Source organism: Lissotriton vulgaris, unplaced genomic scaffold (assembly GCF_964263255.1).
Source record: "Lissotriton vulgaris unplaced genomic scaffold, aLisVul1.2 SCAFFOLD_1234, whole genome shotgun sequence".
Classification (NCBI taxonomy): Eukaryota; Metazoa; Chordata; class Amphibia; order Caudata; family Salamandridae; genus Lissotriton; species Lissotriton vulgaris.
The window spans coordinates 205,530-218,392 of NW_028245833.1; the positions used below are offsets into that span (position 1 = coordinate 205,530).

At 53.2% G+C, this 12,863-nt stretch overlaps 1 protein-coding gene across 1 annotated transcript in view; it reads right to left on the reverse strand.

The window, feature by feature from the left end:
- INPP5D (inositol polyphosphate-5-phosphatase D) overlaps positions 1 to 12,863 on the reverse strand; it is a gene marked incomplete at its 5' end in the record, with an annotated part of 480,457 nt that overhangs the window by 60,579 nt on the left and 407,015 nt on the right. The window lies entirely within an intron of this gene.

The following is a 12,863-nucleotide window of genomic DNA, read 5'->3' on the forward strand; positions in this document are numbered from 1 at the left end:
ACCCTCGGAGCGCAAGATGGTGGCTGCCTGACCTGCGAGGACGAGAGGACGGCCGTGAGTCCACCTATGGGGTCTTGCTGCCCGGGAAAGGAGGGCTGAGCGACATCGCGCACTGAGGGGAGACAGAGGCTACCCGGTATACCGGCGGACCCTGAAGGCTGTGTGCGGCTCGGCCGCGAGACGAGGCTCCGGCGTGGCTCCGCCCCTTCTGCGAGGCGGAAAATCCAGACCCCGGCTTTGCGGCCTGTGACCCCTGGGTTGCTGCCTGAACCCTGGCCCGGATGGATTGCCGGAAATAGATTGCTCCGAGGTGGGTCTGGTCCTACGGGGAAACGTAGGAGACTCGAGGTGGGATCTGACCACCGATGCATCCGAGCCCAGCCCGGGAGGCCCGCTCTGCGGATTGAGGTCCCTGGCCCCGTCTACACCGAGGCGCTGACTTTGGCGGAGAGCCCAAGAGGGGCTCGGGTCGCTGAGTCGGTGCCTGCCTGGGCGCTGGAGACTGCACTCTCTCCCTTGGGGGAGCCCGGCGGAGACCACTGGAGGCCGCCTGAGCCCCGACCTGGAGCCACGTGAGTGACCGGCACCCTTGATTTGAGTGTTGGGAGAACCCGGGGGAGCCCCCCTGAGACCACTGCGGCCCAGCCTCGTGCTCCGGGCGGGACCTGCCGGGGAGTACCGGCGCACCAGCCCTGTAGGCTGGGACAGGCCGCCTGCACCTGCCTGCCCCCCCCCGATATTTTAGGGGGGCCCTCTCTTCCGGGTGACGGCGGCTCCGAATCGCTACTGCTGCACAGTGCGGATGCCCTGGTGAAGGGCTGAGTGAGGGGAGAGGACTGGAGTTTGCCGCGCAGACCCCGAAGCAGATCCCTGGCTCTCGAAGCAGTGGAGGCGCGCTGTGTGATCCCGGGTTGAAACTCCCACGACTGGTGCCCGATCTGATCCCCGCAGACCTCCCCTGAAGAATCACCACACACCTGGACATCGAGCCGGTGACGGAACCGCCGAGGGGCCGCCGCCCCGCCGGTTCCCGGGGCCGCCGCCTCTACCCGACCGGCTTTGGAGGCCCGGACCAGCTCAGAGGGTAAACGATGGGGAAGCCTAAAGGACCCAAAGGAGAGGGGGGCCCATCCACGGAAGCGCCGGACGACTCTGCACGACCTCCCACGGAGCTACAGCAGATGCAGGACCGGATACTGGACGCCATTGCGGCCACGAAGGAGGCTCTGCACCAGGATATTGGTCAGGTGGCGACGGGGCTGGGGCTTCTCCGAGCGGATCATGCGAAGCTGGCGGACAGGGTCAAGGAAGCAGAAGATGCCCTGAAAGATGTCGTACCGGCCCAAAAGTCAATGGAGGGACGGCTCACAGACGCGATGGAGCGGATACAGACCCTGGAAAGGAGGGCGGAGGACGCTGAAAACCGCAATCGGCGGAATAATGTGCGTTTGGTGGGCCTTCCGGAAAAAAAGGAGGGCACGGACATGGTGGGTTACCTGACCAACTGGCTACAAACTGTGGTTGCCCCGGAGGGCCTATCTCCCTTCTTCACCTTGGAGCGGGCGCACCGCGTGCCTTCCCGACCCCCGCGTTAGGGCCTGCCGCCCCGCCCAGTGGTCATCAAACTCCTCCACTATAAAGACAGAGACTGGCTCCTACAGCGGGCCAGGGATGCAGGCCCATTTCAGGTGGACAACAGTAGGGTTACATTATTCCCGAACTACACATTTGAGACCCAGAGACAGCGTGCCTCCTTCCTCTCTATCAAAAAGGAACTACGTACAGAGGGGCTGAAGTATTCGCTGCTATTCCCAGCCAAACTCCGAGTGATTGTAGATGAGAAAGCGTTGTTTTTCGAAACTTCAGCAGAGGCGTGGACTTGGTGGGACTCCTACAAGGCGGGAACGGATGGGGCCCGGTTTCGAGCAGAGGAAGAGCGCCAGGGCCACTCAATCAGGCGATCACGTCGGCTTCGTAACCGTGGCAGGGGACCCAGGAGACCAACGACCTCGCAAACAGAAGAAGAACGGAAGGCGGCGCTACAGGCGGTGAAAGAGGTGTCGGGAATGGCACCAGCCCTATCGTCAAGGGACTCGGCCTCGGTGGCCCTGGCTACGGGCTCGGACACTGAATTGTCGGGGTTGGAGGGCGCCAAGGGCCCGAAGGTCACGCCACAAACTTCGGGAGAGATCATCGGACCCTGATAGCTGTCCACGATGATGATGAGGTATGACTATGAAGGCGATGCCCCCAAGAACACTGGGACAGACCACTGTGAGACTTTTCTTTTATGAGTCACATTGAGTACTATTGGGCAGGGGGGTTTGGGGATGGGTTTGGTAAGGGTCAGTAGCCAGTTCACGTACCACAGGGCCCATAAGGCCTCCGTGGTGTTTACTACGGACTAAACAGTTTCGTGGGCACGTTTGCTCACAGGTTTGGATGGGAGTGACTACCTTGCAGTTGGGTCCTATTCTGGGGGTGGGAGGGCCTGGAGTAGTTGGGGAGACTCGAGGTGGGGTTTTGGGTGGGGGGAAGGGGGGGGAGTTGGGGATGGGTAGGGGCGGGATGGTGTTTGGTGTCCGGATGCGAACTGTTGTTGGACTGCAGCGGCTACGTTGGGGCGATGGCTAGTATGGGTTCGCTGAAATGTGTGTCCTGGAATGTGCGGGGACTGAATTCAATGACGAGGAGGCATAAGATACATTCCCACCTAGTTCGTAGAGGGGTACACATCGCCTTTTTGCAGGAGACCCATTTAACCAAAAAAGAGGGGACTGCTTTACAGCGGAGATGGAGAGGTCACCTGTTTCACACCACATACTCGGCGTTTGCCAGAGGGACAATGATTTGGATCCGGGCGGGGGTTCCCTTCCAGGTCACTAGGCACACTGTAGACCCAGATGGGAGATATGTGGCGGTAGAGGGGTTACTCAGGGGTCGCCAGATAGTTCTTTGTAGTGCCTATGCACCGAACGTAGAGCAGGCCTCATACTTCACCAGGCTATCCAGGCTGTTGGCATCCTATTTAACTGGGCCGGTACTGATGGGGGGGGACTTCAACTCAATCGAGGACACCACCTTAGACAGATCGCATCCACCACTGCAGGCATCTCCGATACACAGACTAGCGAAGCACAGATCTACTTGGCAGGGACGGTGGGACCTGACAGACGCATGGCGCGCACAGCACCCGACTGAGAGGGATTATTCCTTCTACTCGGGTATACACGACCTTCATGTCCGCATAGACGCGTTCCTGTGTTCCCCCTCGGTATTACTGTCGGTTGCCCGGACGGAATACCTAGCACGAACGATATCGGACCACAACCCCCTGCTCCTCACGCTGGCCTGGATGGACGAGGTCTCACCGGTCCCGACATGGCGGCTTCGTCCAGACACGCTAGATGACCCACCGTTCAGCGGAGCGCTGGAGGAGAGGATCTCCCAATACTTTGCGGAGAACGAGGGAACTGCCTCATCCAGGGCCGTGGAATGGGACGCACTAAAGGTAGTGGTGAGGGGGCACTGTATAGGAAAATTCGCGGGCGCGCGGCGGACGCTAGTGGATGACCTGGACAAGGCTGAGCGAACCCTGCGAGCGGTAGAGAAACTGAGACCCAACCGCCCTGATTTGCAGGACAGGGTATGCGCAGCGCGAGAGGCAGTGGCTACGGAAGTGGAACGCCTCCGTAGTTTTGATTACAAAACGTACCTGACGAAGGCGCTTGCTGAGGGGGACAAAACTGGGACACTCCTGGCCTGGCTGGCTAACCCCAGCAGAGGCGCTGCTCCGATACTATCCATGGTGAATGCGGATGGAACTTCATCCAACTCCCAGCCGGACATATTGCGTTGTTTCACGACATATTATGAAAGGCTGTATGGTAGAGACCTAGTGGACCGAGCCGAGATGACTGACGCCTTGCTGTCAGAGATCCAACTGCCACACCTCGAGCAAGAACAGGCAGAAGCCCTCGGGGGCCCGATTGAACTGGCGGAGATTAGAGGGGCCATAAAGAGAATGGCGCGCAACAAGACACCGGGTGTAGATGGCCTACCAGTGGAATTTTATAGTAAATATATAGATATCCTAGCACCGCGCCTTCAGCTCGTATACCACGAGGCGAATGAGAAAGGGGAGTTGCCCCGCTCGATGCGCGAGGCGATTATGGTTCCCTTATTGAAACCGCGTAGGGACGGCACTGATCCGGCATCGTACCGACCTTTTTCGATGCTGATGACAGACTATAAAATACTGAGTACTATACTAGCCGCCAGATTAGTGACCCACATGCAGGACCTGATCCACAAGGACCAGTCGGGCTTTATACCCACCAGAAACACGTCACACAATATCCGCAGGTTGCTGAGGCTTGTGGCGGACCCCCCACCGCTCGCCAGAGCCCCTATGGTTATGGCGATCGACATAGAAAAGGCCTTTGACAGCCTGGATTGGTGCTACCTGTATAAGGTGCTGCACAGTTTTGGTATAGGCGAGGGATATGTGCGATGGACGAAAGTGCTCTATGCGTCGGTTGGAGCTAGGGTGCGGATAGGAGCACTGATATCGAATCCCTATGCAGTGCATAAGGGTACTAGGCAGGGTTGTGCACTCTCCCCCCTATTATTTGCCCTCGCGATGGAACCGTTGGCAGCGCTGGCCCGGAGAGGGGATTATTACCAGGGGCTGGAGGTTGGCAGGCCCACCACTACATATCATTGTACGCAGACGACCTCCTGCTGTTCCTGGACAATGCAGGGGAGGCAGTGGAGGGGGCGGAGCGCCTTTTGGCGCGATTCGGGGAGGTCTCGGGCCTGAAAGTGAATTGGGCAAAGACATGCCTCTTCCCACTCCGGAAAGCGGAGCGATGTCCCTGGGCCCACCCCAAGCTCCGTTGGGAGCCGGACTGCCTCCCTTATTTAGGGGTACACGTCTACCATGAACCCGCTGACCTGCTGGAAGGCAACGTCGGCCGCTGTATCCGTACGTTACAAGGAAATATGACCTTTTGGGCCACTCTTCCGCTGTCCGTGACAGGTCGGGTATCCCTGCTTAAAATGATAGCCCTACCGCGGTTGTTATATTTCTTTAGGACTCTCCCAGTGTGGATACCGGGAAGCGTCTTTCGCCGCCTCAAATCTCAGATGGTGTCCTTTCTGTGGGGTGCTGGTCGGCGGAGGATAGCTTTGGCGACCCTGACCCGCCCGAAGAACGAGGGCGGCCTCGCGGTTCCGGATTTTGAACTCTATTATTTAGCTGCCCAGCTACAGTTTTTCACGCAGGAGGTAGCAAGGGTATACCGGGGCCCGGAACAGGAGAGGGATGCTGGTACTCCCCGCCACGTACTGGCGTATATTACCTTGCAACAGAAACTCATACTCCGAGGATTATCCCAGGAGGAGCGGACGCTGAGGCTCTGTTGGAATCGCATGCAGAGGCGAACAGGCCCTGGTCATCCGTATGCACCTGAGATTCCCCTAGGTATGTTGACAGCGTTTCCACACGGCGGTGACTGGTCGAACCTCCAGGGCTGGGAGGAGGCTGGCCTGCAAGTGGTGGGGGACCTATACTCTGATGGGGTGCTCATGCCTTACCAGGCCTTGCAGGAGCAGTACGACCTTCCGAGGGGTGATTATCTTTTGCATGCGGCCGTGGTGCGCGTGATCCAGGCGCACTGGGGGGAAGGGCTGCTTGAACCTCCAACATCGCCTGCATGCCAATACACGATGATGGCTGCGGGGACGATCAAGGCAGTCACATGTCTGTACTCTAGACTACTCGAGGCTAATTTACAGCCCCTGACGCGTCTAAAAACCCAATGGGAGACGGATCTGCAGAAGGAAATCCCGGACACGATGTGGGCTCAACTGGTTCAGAGGGCCAGGAAGGGCACCAGAAACGCCCGCTTCCAGTTAATACACCTCTACATACTCCATAGGGCCTACCTTACCCCGCAGAAAATCTCACGGTACTTTGGTGCCGAGGATGCAGCGTGCCCCAGATGTGCGCTATTAGGCGCAGACTTACTGCACATGCTGAGGGGCTGTCCGCACCTACAGGACTTCTGGAGGGAAGTGGGCGACACTCTGAACGAAGTCACAGACAGGGACCTACAATATGACAGTGCGACTACGATCTTACATTGGTTTCCACACACACGCACAACTAAACTGACGAGCAAATTCATAGACATGGGATTACTTATCGCAAAGAGGGAACTTACCAGGAGATGGAAGTCAAAGGCGGCGCCGACATACCGGAAGTGGCTGACCGAGTTTCAGAAATGGGCGGCAGCGGAAAGCACAATCAGATACCAACTGGCACGTCGGGGGTCCGATGAGAAAGCTCAGGAAACGGCGCTGGCATGGGAAATCTTGGTCCAAGCACTCAGGGACAATGCAGTGGAGAGTGAGGAAGAAGAGGACATAGTAGACCCCGGGGTCCAGGGGGCGGCGGTGCCGATCCCAGCACCTACCACGGGCACACACACTCCATGATTTACTCTACACTTCATAGCTTGCCCACACACTTCAATACACTACTACCGGACGCAGGCACCGGACACCACGGAACACCGAAGGGGAGGGGGGAAGGGAGTGAGGGGGGGGGGGAGGTGTAACACCCCGACGACATCAGGAATTGCAATGCACACTGTTGGGATGCTGGAGGGGGGGGTTTGTTCGAAAAAGTTAAAAGCAGATGGCGGTTGACCACTGGCAATGCCAACACTGAGTAATGGGGAGAACGAACTACTCGAGATCGACGCCACCCGGCCTCCGGGATGCGGGTTATAAGGCTGTGTACAAACTACTTAATAACACTGTGAATGCTACGGTCCCGCGCTACCAAAATTGTATATACACTGTTATGTGACTATTGGAATCTGCAATAAAAATTGTTTTACAAAAAAAAAAAAGAGACTAGGCCGAGGTTTTTCTTGACCCCAGTCACTGCTGTACACCCATGGTTCAGCTGTCATCCATTGGATGGTGTCCTTTTGTATCCAAATGGAAATCCAGGGTCTCTGAGCAGTGGCGTAGCAATGGCACACGGGCCCTCGTGCAAGCAAGAAAAGTGTTCACTCATACTCAGAGTGTGGAAATTAGAGGGTCCTTAACGCCCTCGGGCCTTGGTGCCACTGCACCTGCTACACCATTGCTAGCTATGCCCCCATCTTTGAGTGGACGAAAAGGACCAGCAGCACAGATTAAAATGCATCCATCAGCATCTCTATTGAGTCAAAATGCAGGAAGGCACTGAAGACCTGGGGAGCAAGCTGAAAGGGTGAATAGTGCCCAAATATTTGGCCCAGGCACGACCCTGACATGATTCTGCTGCAGGAGACACAGCAGGTGGGAAAGAACTGTGGCTTTTTCACTCGAGGCCAATACAGGATTTTGGCCCATGCGGGCTGCTCTACGGGATCAGTGAGAGTGCGTATTCTGGTGCAGAAAAGCATTGCCTCTGCGGGTTACCAGCGCCTGGGTGGACTCGTAGGGCAGCTACATGGTAATGACTGTCAGCTGGAATGACATAGGTCAGACAGTGGCCTCCCGGTGCTTCCACTTGCGGCTACAGAGGGAGGGGCTAGTGAAGCTCAGAATTTGGATACCCAAAGCCCCTGAGGCCCTGTTGCTGTTGGGGTGGGGGATCTCAATTTCACACTTCAAGGTGACCTTGACCGACTGACTAGTTCCGGAATACACCAGAAGGTGGAGACTTTTTGGATGCGACAGACCTGGATGACCTGTAGAGGACACACAATCCCCACACGAGACAGTACTTCTATCCCTCAAATTCCATGACCAGGTTACATTATTCGTTGGTACCACACCATCGGTTGGGAGTTTTTGGAGGTAGGGAATACCCTACTAGGGGGATATTGGACCATGGCCCTGTAGTGACAACATTCCAGATGAGGTTACCTCAATCAGACAGAGGGTGGAGACTGGACCCCTTAGAGTTGGCAGACAAGAGCATGTGTGGTATGATAATGCAAGCCACAGAGCACTTTTTGAGAAAATCTTTGGACAGGGGGGCTCATAGCCCGAGTCACAGCAAAAAGGCAGGAGAAAGTGAAAACATGCAGGGAATTGGAAGATAAGTTGGTGCAGGTCAATGCCAAATATGTGACACAGCCCACTAGGGAATGGGCACAGGGATTGGAGGTATTAATCGAGGAATACAGAATCCTGCCATCAGGAGGCAAGGATGCTTTAAATAAACAAACAGGGCAAGATGTATGGACTGGGAAACAAGGCAGGCTAGTCTGGCTGGCTAGAAAGGAGGAGTGTCAGAGGTGGATATTGAGGGTGATTGCCCTCAGGGGTTTGCAGCTGAAACCCCAGGAGACATTGCACAGGCCTACGCAGACTACCTGGGTGGCATTTACAGCTTGAAACTGGGAGACAAGCAGACTAGCATGGAGAGTTTTATTAGGGATATACCCGTTCCCGGGCTGGGAGTGTAGGCAAGTAGAGCACTCAAGGCAGATATTACGGGAAAGGAGATTTCCAAGGTGATAACTCAACTCATGGGTTTGAATGAAGTCTCGAACCCTGACCGCTATGTTCGGGGAGGCCATGAAAAAAGTTATCTTGTCTGGGGACCCCAGGCAGGCAGATGTCGTCCTCATTCATAAGGGAGGGAAGGCAATGAAAGGTTTAGTGTGATATAGGCCTATCTCCCTATTAACCCTAGCAACAAATAAGGTATTGGCCACCAGAGTCCAGAGGGTGACAGACACTATTGTAGGCTCTGATTAATAATGCTTTATGCCATACAGACTAAAGGAAAAGGAACAAATGATGGACGGAATGTTAAACAATGCAAACATTCACCCTCAGTCACAAAGATCTGGGTTTAATCCATTGTTCTTAGTCACAACACCACCCCAGTTTGGACCCAGACATATTCAAATTAGCCCTGGTCCTGCTCCTCATTGGAGCAGTCCAGCCCAAGCTGCAAAGCCATGTCCTCCCTGGACCAAAACCAAGCATCCTGGGACTGGTTTTGTGGCATCACCCCATATCAGCCAGGCTAGCTTCAATCCAGTGGCACAGTGAGCACAGAACCCATGCCTGGGCATACCCTTCCCACTTAGGGCGACAAAAGCAAAAGGAACAAAGGATGGACGGATTGCTGAACAATGCAAACATTCACCCCAAGTCCCAAAGATCTGGTATCAATCCAACGTTCTTTTGTCACAACGCCACCCCAGTTTGGACCCAGTCATATGCAAATCAGTCTTGACCCTGCTCCTCATGGGAACAGTCCAGCCCGAACTGCCAAGCCAGGTCCTCCCTAGACCAGAAACAAGCATTCTGAGACTAGTTTCGGGGCATCACCCCTCATCAGCCAGGCTAGCTTGAACCCAGTGACACAGTGAGCATGGGACCTACGTCTAGGCATACCCTTCCCACTTAGGGTACAAAAGCAAAAGGAACAAATGATGGACGGAATGCTGAACAATGCAAACATTCACCCCCAGTCCAAATGATGGATTAAACCCAGATCTGTTGACTGGGGTGAATGTTTGCATTGTTCAGCAGGCCATTATCTGTTCTTTTTTGCATACAGAGTGACTAGACACAACTTGCGATGCCTGTTTGGATGTCTTGGCTGCAAGAACCACATAGGGGTACCTGCAATGCCTGCAAAAATGCGCCCGCTTCAGTGAAGTGGCCACATTGGATGACAGTCCTGTGGAAGATGGGCTTTGGACTGTTGTTTTTGGGATGGGTTGGTCTGCTGTACTGAGAGCTTCTAGCCTGAGTGCGGGTTAATTGGGCACTCTCAAGTCAATTCAGGCTTGGTAGAAGCACATTGCAGGGGGTCACACTATCAATGCTTTTGTTTACAGTTGCTATAGAGCCACTGGGGACCTGGGTCCTAGGAGATGCCTTAATTCGGGGCTTGAAATCGGACCTGGAGTGGGAGGAAGTAATTTTGCTTTATTCGGACGGTGGCCTGCTGTACTTGGCTGATCCAGAGGGTCGATCCCATGTATTCTCGACATCCTGTAGATGTTAGGTGCGCATGACGAGATCTGTTTCAGTTGGAATAAACCCATTGCGTACAATCTGATAGATTGGACCCTTGCCTAGTGGATTGAGGAGCCCCCTAAGCTAGGGCTTTAGGTACCTAGACATTTTTGTCACTAATGGAAAAACGTTGTTCCGGAAAAACCTGGAGTGTATCCCGGAAGACTATAAGGGGACAGTGACTGACTAGAGGAAACTTCCTGTCTCTGAGCTAGGCTGCGCGGCCCAATACAAAATTATTTATCTCCCCAAATTTTTATACATACTGAAGAAAAACCCTTACACAGTCCTGGATAAGTTCTTCATGGATGTAGACATGGTGACCAGGTTGTTGACATGGGACGGTAGCCTATTGAGGATTGCCCTCTGCTTTGACGTGGAAACCAGCTGACGGGGTGGTGGCCCTCCTGATTTCTGAAACTGTATTATTGGCAGCCCAGTGGAAGGTAATCAGATATTGGGCATTTACAATACAGAAGGAGTTATTGACATACATGGATAGGAGAGCAATGGATCCCGAGGGATACCCCAGTTGGCTGTATATGGCGGACAAGAGAAATCTACAGCAGACCCAACTGCAGTGTTGGTAATGACATGGTAGAAAGTGATGAGGGCATTGGGTTGGAGGGGCCAGCTGGCACAACTGAAGAACTTAGAGGGCCACACAAAGTGGAACTTGCTGTGCATCTCGAAAGTGGTAGACGTCTGGAAGGAGGGCAAGATGATTCCGTTTCTCAAACTCCAAGTACAATTTGATCGGAGGGGGAGTCAATATTTCCAGCATCAGAAGGTAAAACATATCTTACTGGGCTATGGGGACCTCCTCTGTGATATTGAGGAAGAAACGCCTCTGGAGTGCCACTCACGGGGGCCCCGTTACACAAGCACAAAGTCTCACAAACCTATGAATCTTTGCTCATGAAAAGCTTGCTACCTCTGGACGCCTTACAAAGTAAATGGGAGAATGGCTTGGGAAGACTCGAAGATGACCCCTGGGGAGGCCTGCAGGTACCCCCGGGAGGTGGCTACGCAGACGGGATTGCGGCTGGTACAGCTGAAAATTTTCCATAGGGCGTACTAGACAAGAACTCGCCACTACAAGATGAGGAAAACAGTTAGTGACCGCTGCCTCAGTGGATATGGACATCAGGGCTCCTGACCCACATCTTGTGGGAGTGCCGACAATATGGGGTGATTGGGAGAATGTGAGAGGAGACCTGCCAACCTACGAAAACAAGTATTCCTTGTGTGAGGAGAGGGTAGACCCTCGTGTCTAGAGGTATCTAAGAGGCACTCTGACCTCCACAAACCCCCCATCCCCTTCCCAACCAAAAAAACATAAAGGGGTGCAGAGGCTATTGTGATGTCCTGGTGTGTTTTCACACCCCTCAATAGGAATCAGCTGCTAACAGCCTCCAAAAAAGAGCTAGAAAGCTGCTCTGTGCCGTTTCTACCATTAGGCAAGACTAGGCGGTGACAAAAGGGGGAAAACATTTTTAATTTTAAATCAAACAGTGAAACAATTGAGCAAATTAGGAGAAAAAGGGAGAAGGCAGCATTTTTCAATTCTCGCCTAGGGCGGCAAAACACCTAGAAACGGCTGGTGCAGTGCTTTCCAGCTGTCTTTCACCCCACTGTGTGATCTTGGCTCCTCACTGGGTGACTCTGTGAAGAGAGACAAAATCCTATGAAACCCAGTGAGTTGGTAGGTCTGTGAGAGGCAGGATCTCGTCGGTTATGGACTGCTCCCTAACCCTCACTCATAACTGGTGACAATGGGCGTCTGGGGGAAGCAGATATTGGGTAGGTACACACTTCTCTTTTGCAATGTGGCAGTAATGATGGCAAGGAGAGATATAGTGCAATACTGGGGAGGTGTAAAGATACCCACTGTGTAAAAATGGGCCTCACACATGAACTGGTACATGAGAGCAGAGGATGTGGACTACCGAGCTAGATGGTATCCGCATTAATCCGAAAAGATATGGGCACATGGAAAGGGGCTGTCGATGACATAAAACAAGAAGAAACATAAGGGGGGCAAGGCAGGCAGAGACTGCGAGAACGCACCAGAAGGGAGGGAATTCTGGGTGAGGGAAGGGGATGTTCCGGAACTGACGAATGACCTTTTCATACAAATACCTGGTGGATCCAGGAATATCAGACTTACTAGATGATGACATTGTTTAGTGCAATACTGTAACTTTTTATTTTTATATGTTGTTGGGAAACTCAATAAAAAGAATATTAAAAAAATAGAATGCACAAGAATTGTTCACCACCTATTTCTATCACAAAGACAGAAACATGGGACAGTCAAGAAAATGGGTCAGTAATTGGGCTGGATGTTGTGAGAGTGACTGCATTTGACACATTGACTTAACAGCTACAGGGCTTCCTTTCCATGTTCCAATCACAAATGCAGAGGTCTGGTTGTAGTCTTAGCAAGGTGGATGGCATTCCCTACATTAATTACCTATCATATTACTTTAATTGTAGTCATAGACCAGCGCTTTCAATCAATTGCAGTCAACCCTTGTGTTTTGCTGCATATGTAATTCTGTTCAGAGGCTTCCTCTGCTTGCAAACCAATGAGTGAACTCGTTTACTTTCAGACCTGCCCCTTCACGTTTCCTTCCTTCTAGTAGAACATCTGTATTCTGATTTACTTATCATCCCACTGCAATGAATTGCTTTATTTGTATACAATGCTTCATACTGTATATATGCTCTGTAAATAACAGTTGCTATTATTACCCATATTAATGGTGCTCAGTTCATTAGCCTTAGCAGGATGGAGACAGTCTTTCCAATAT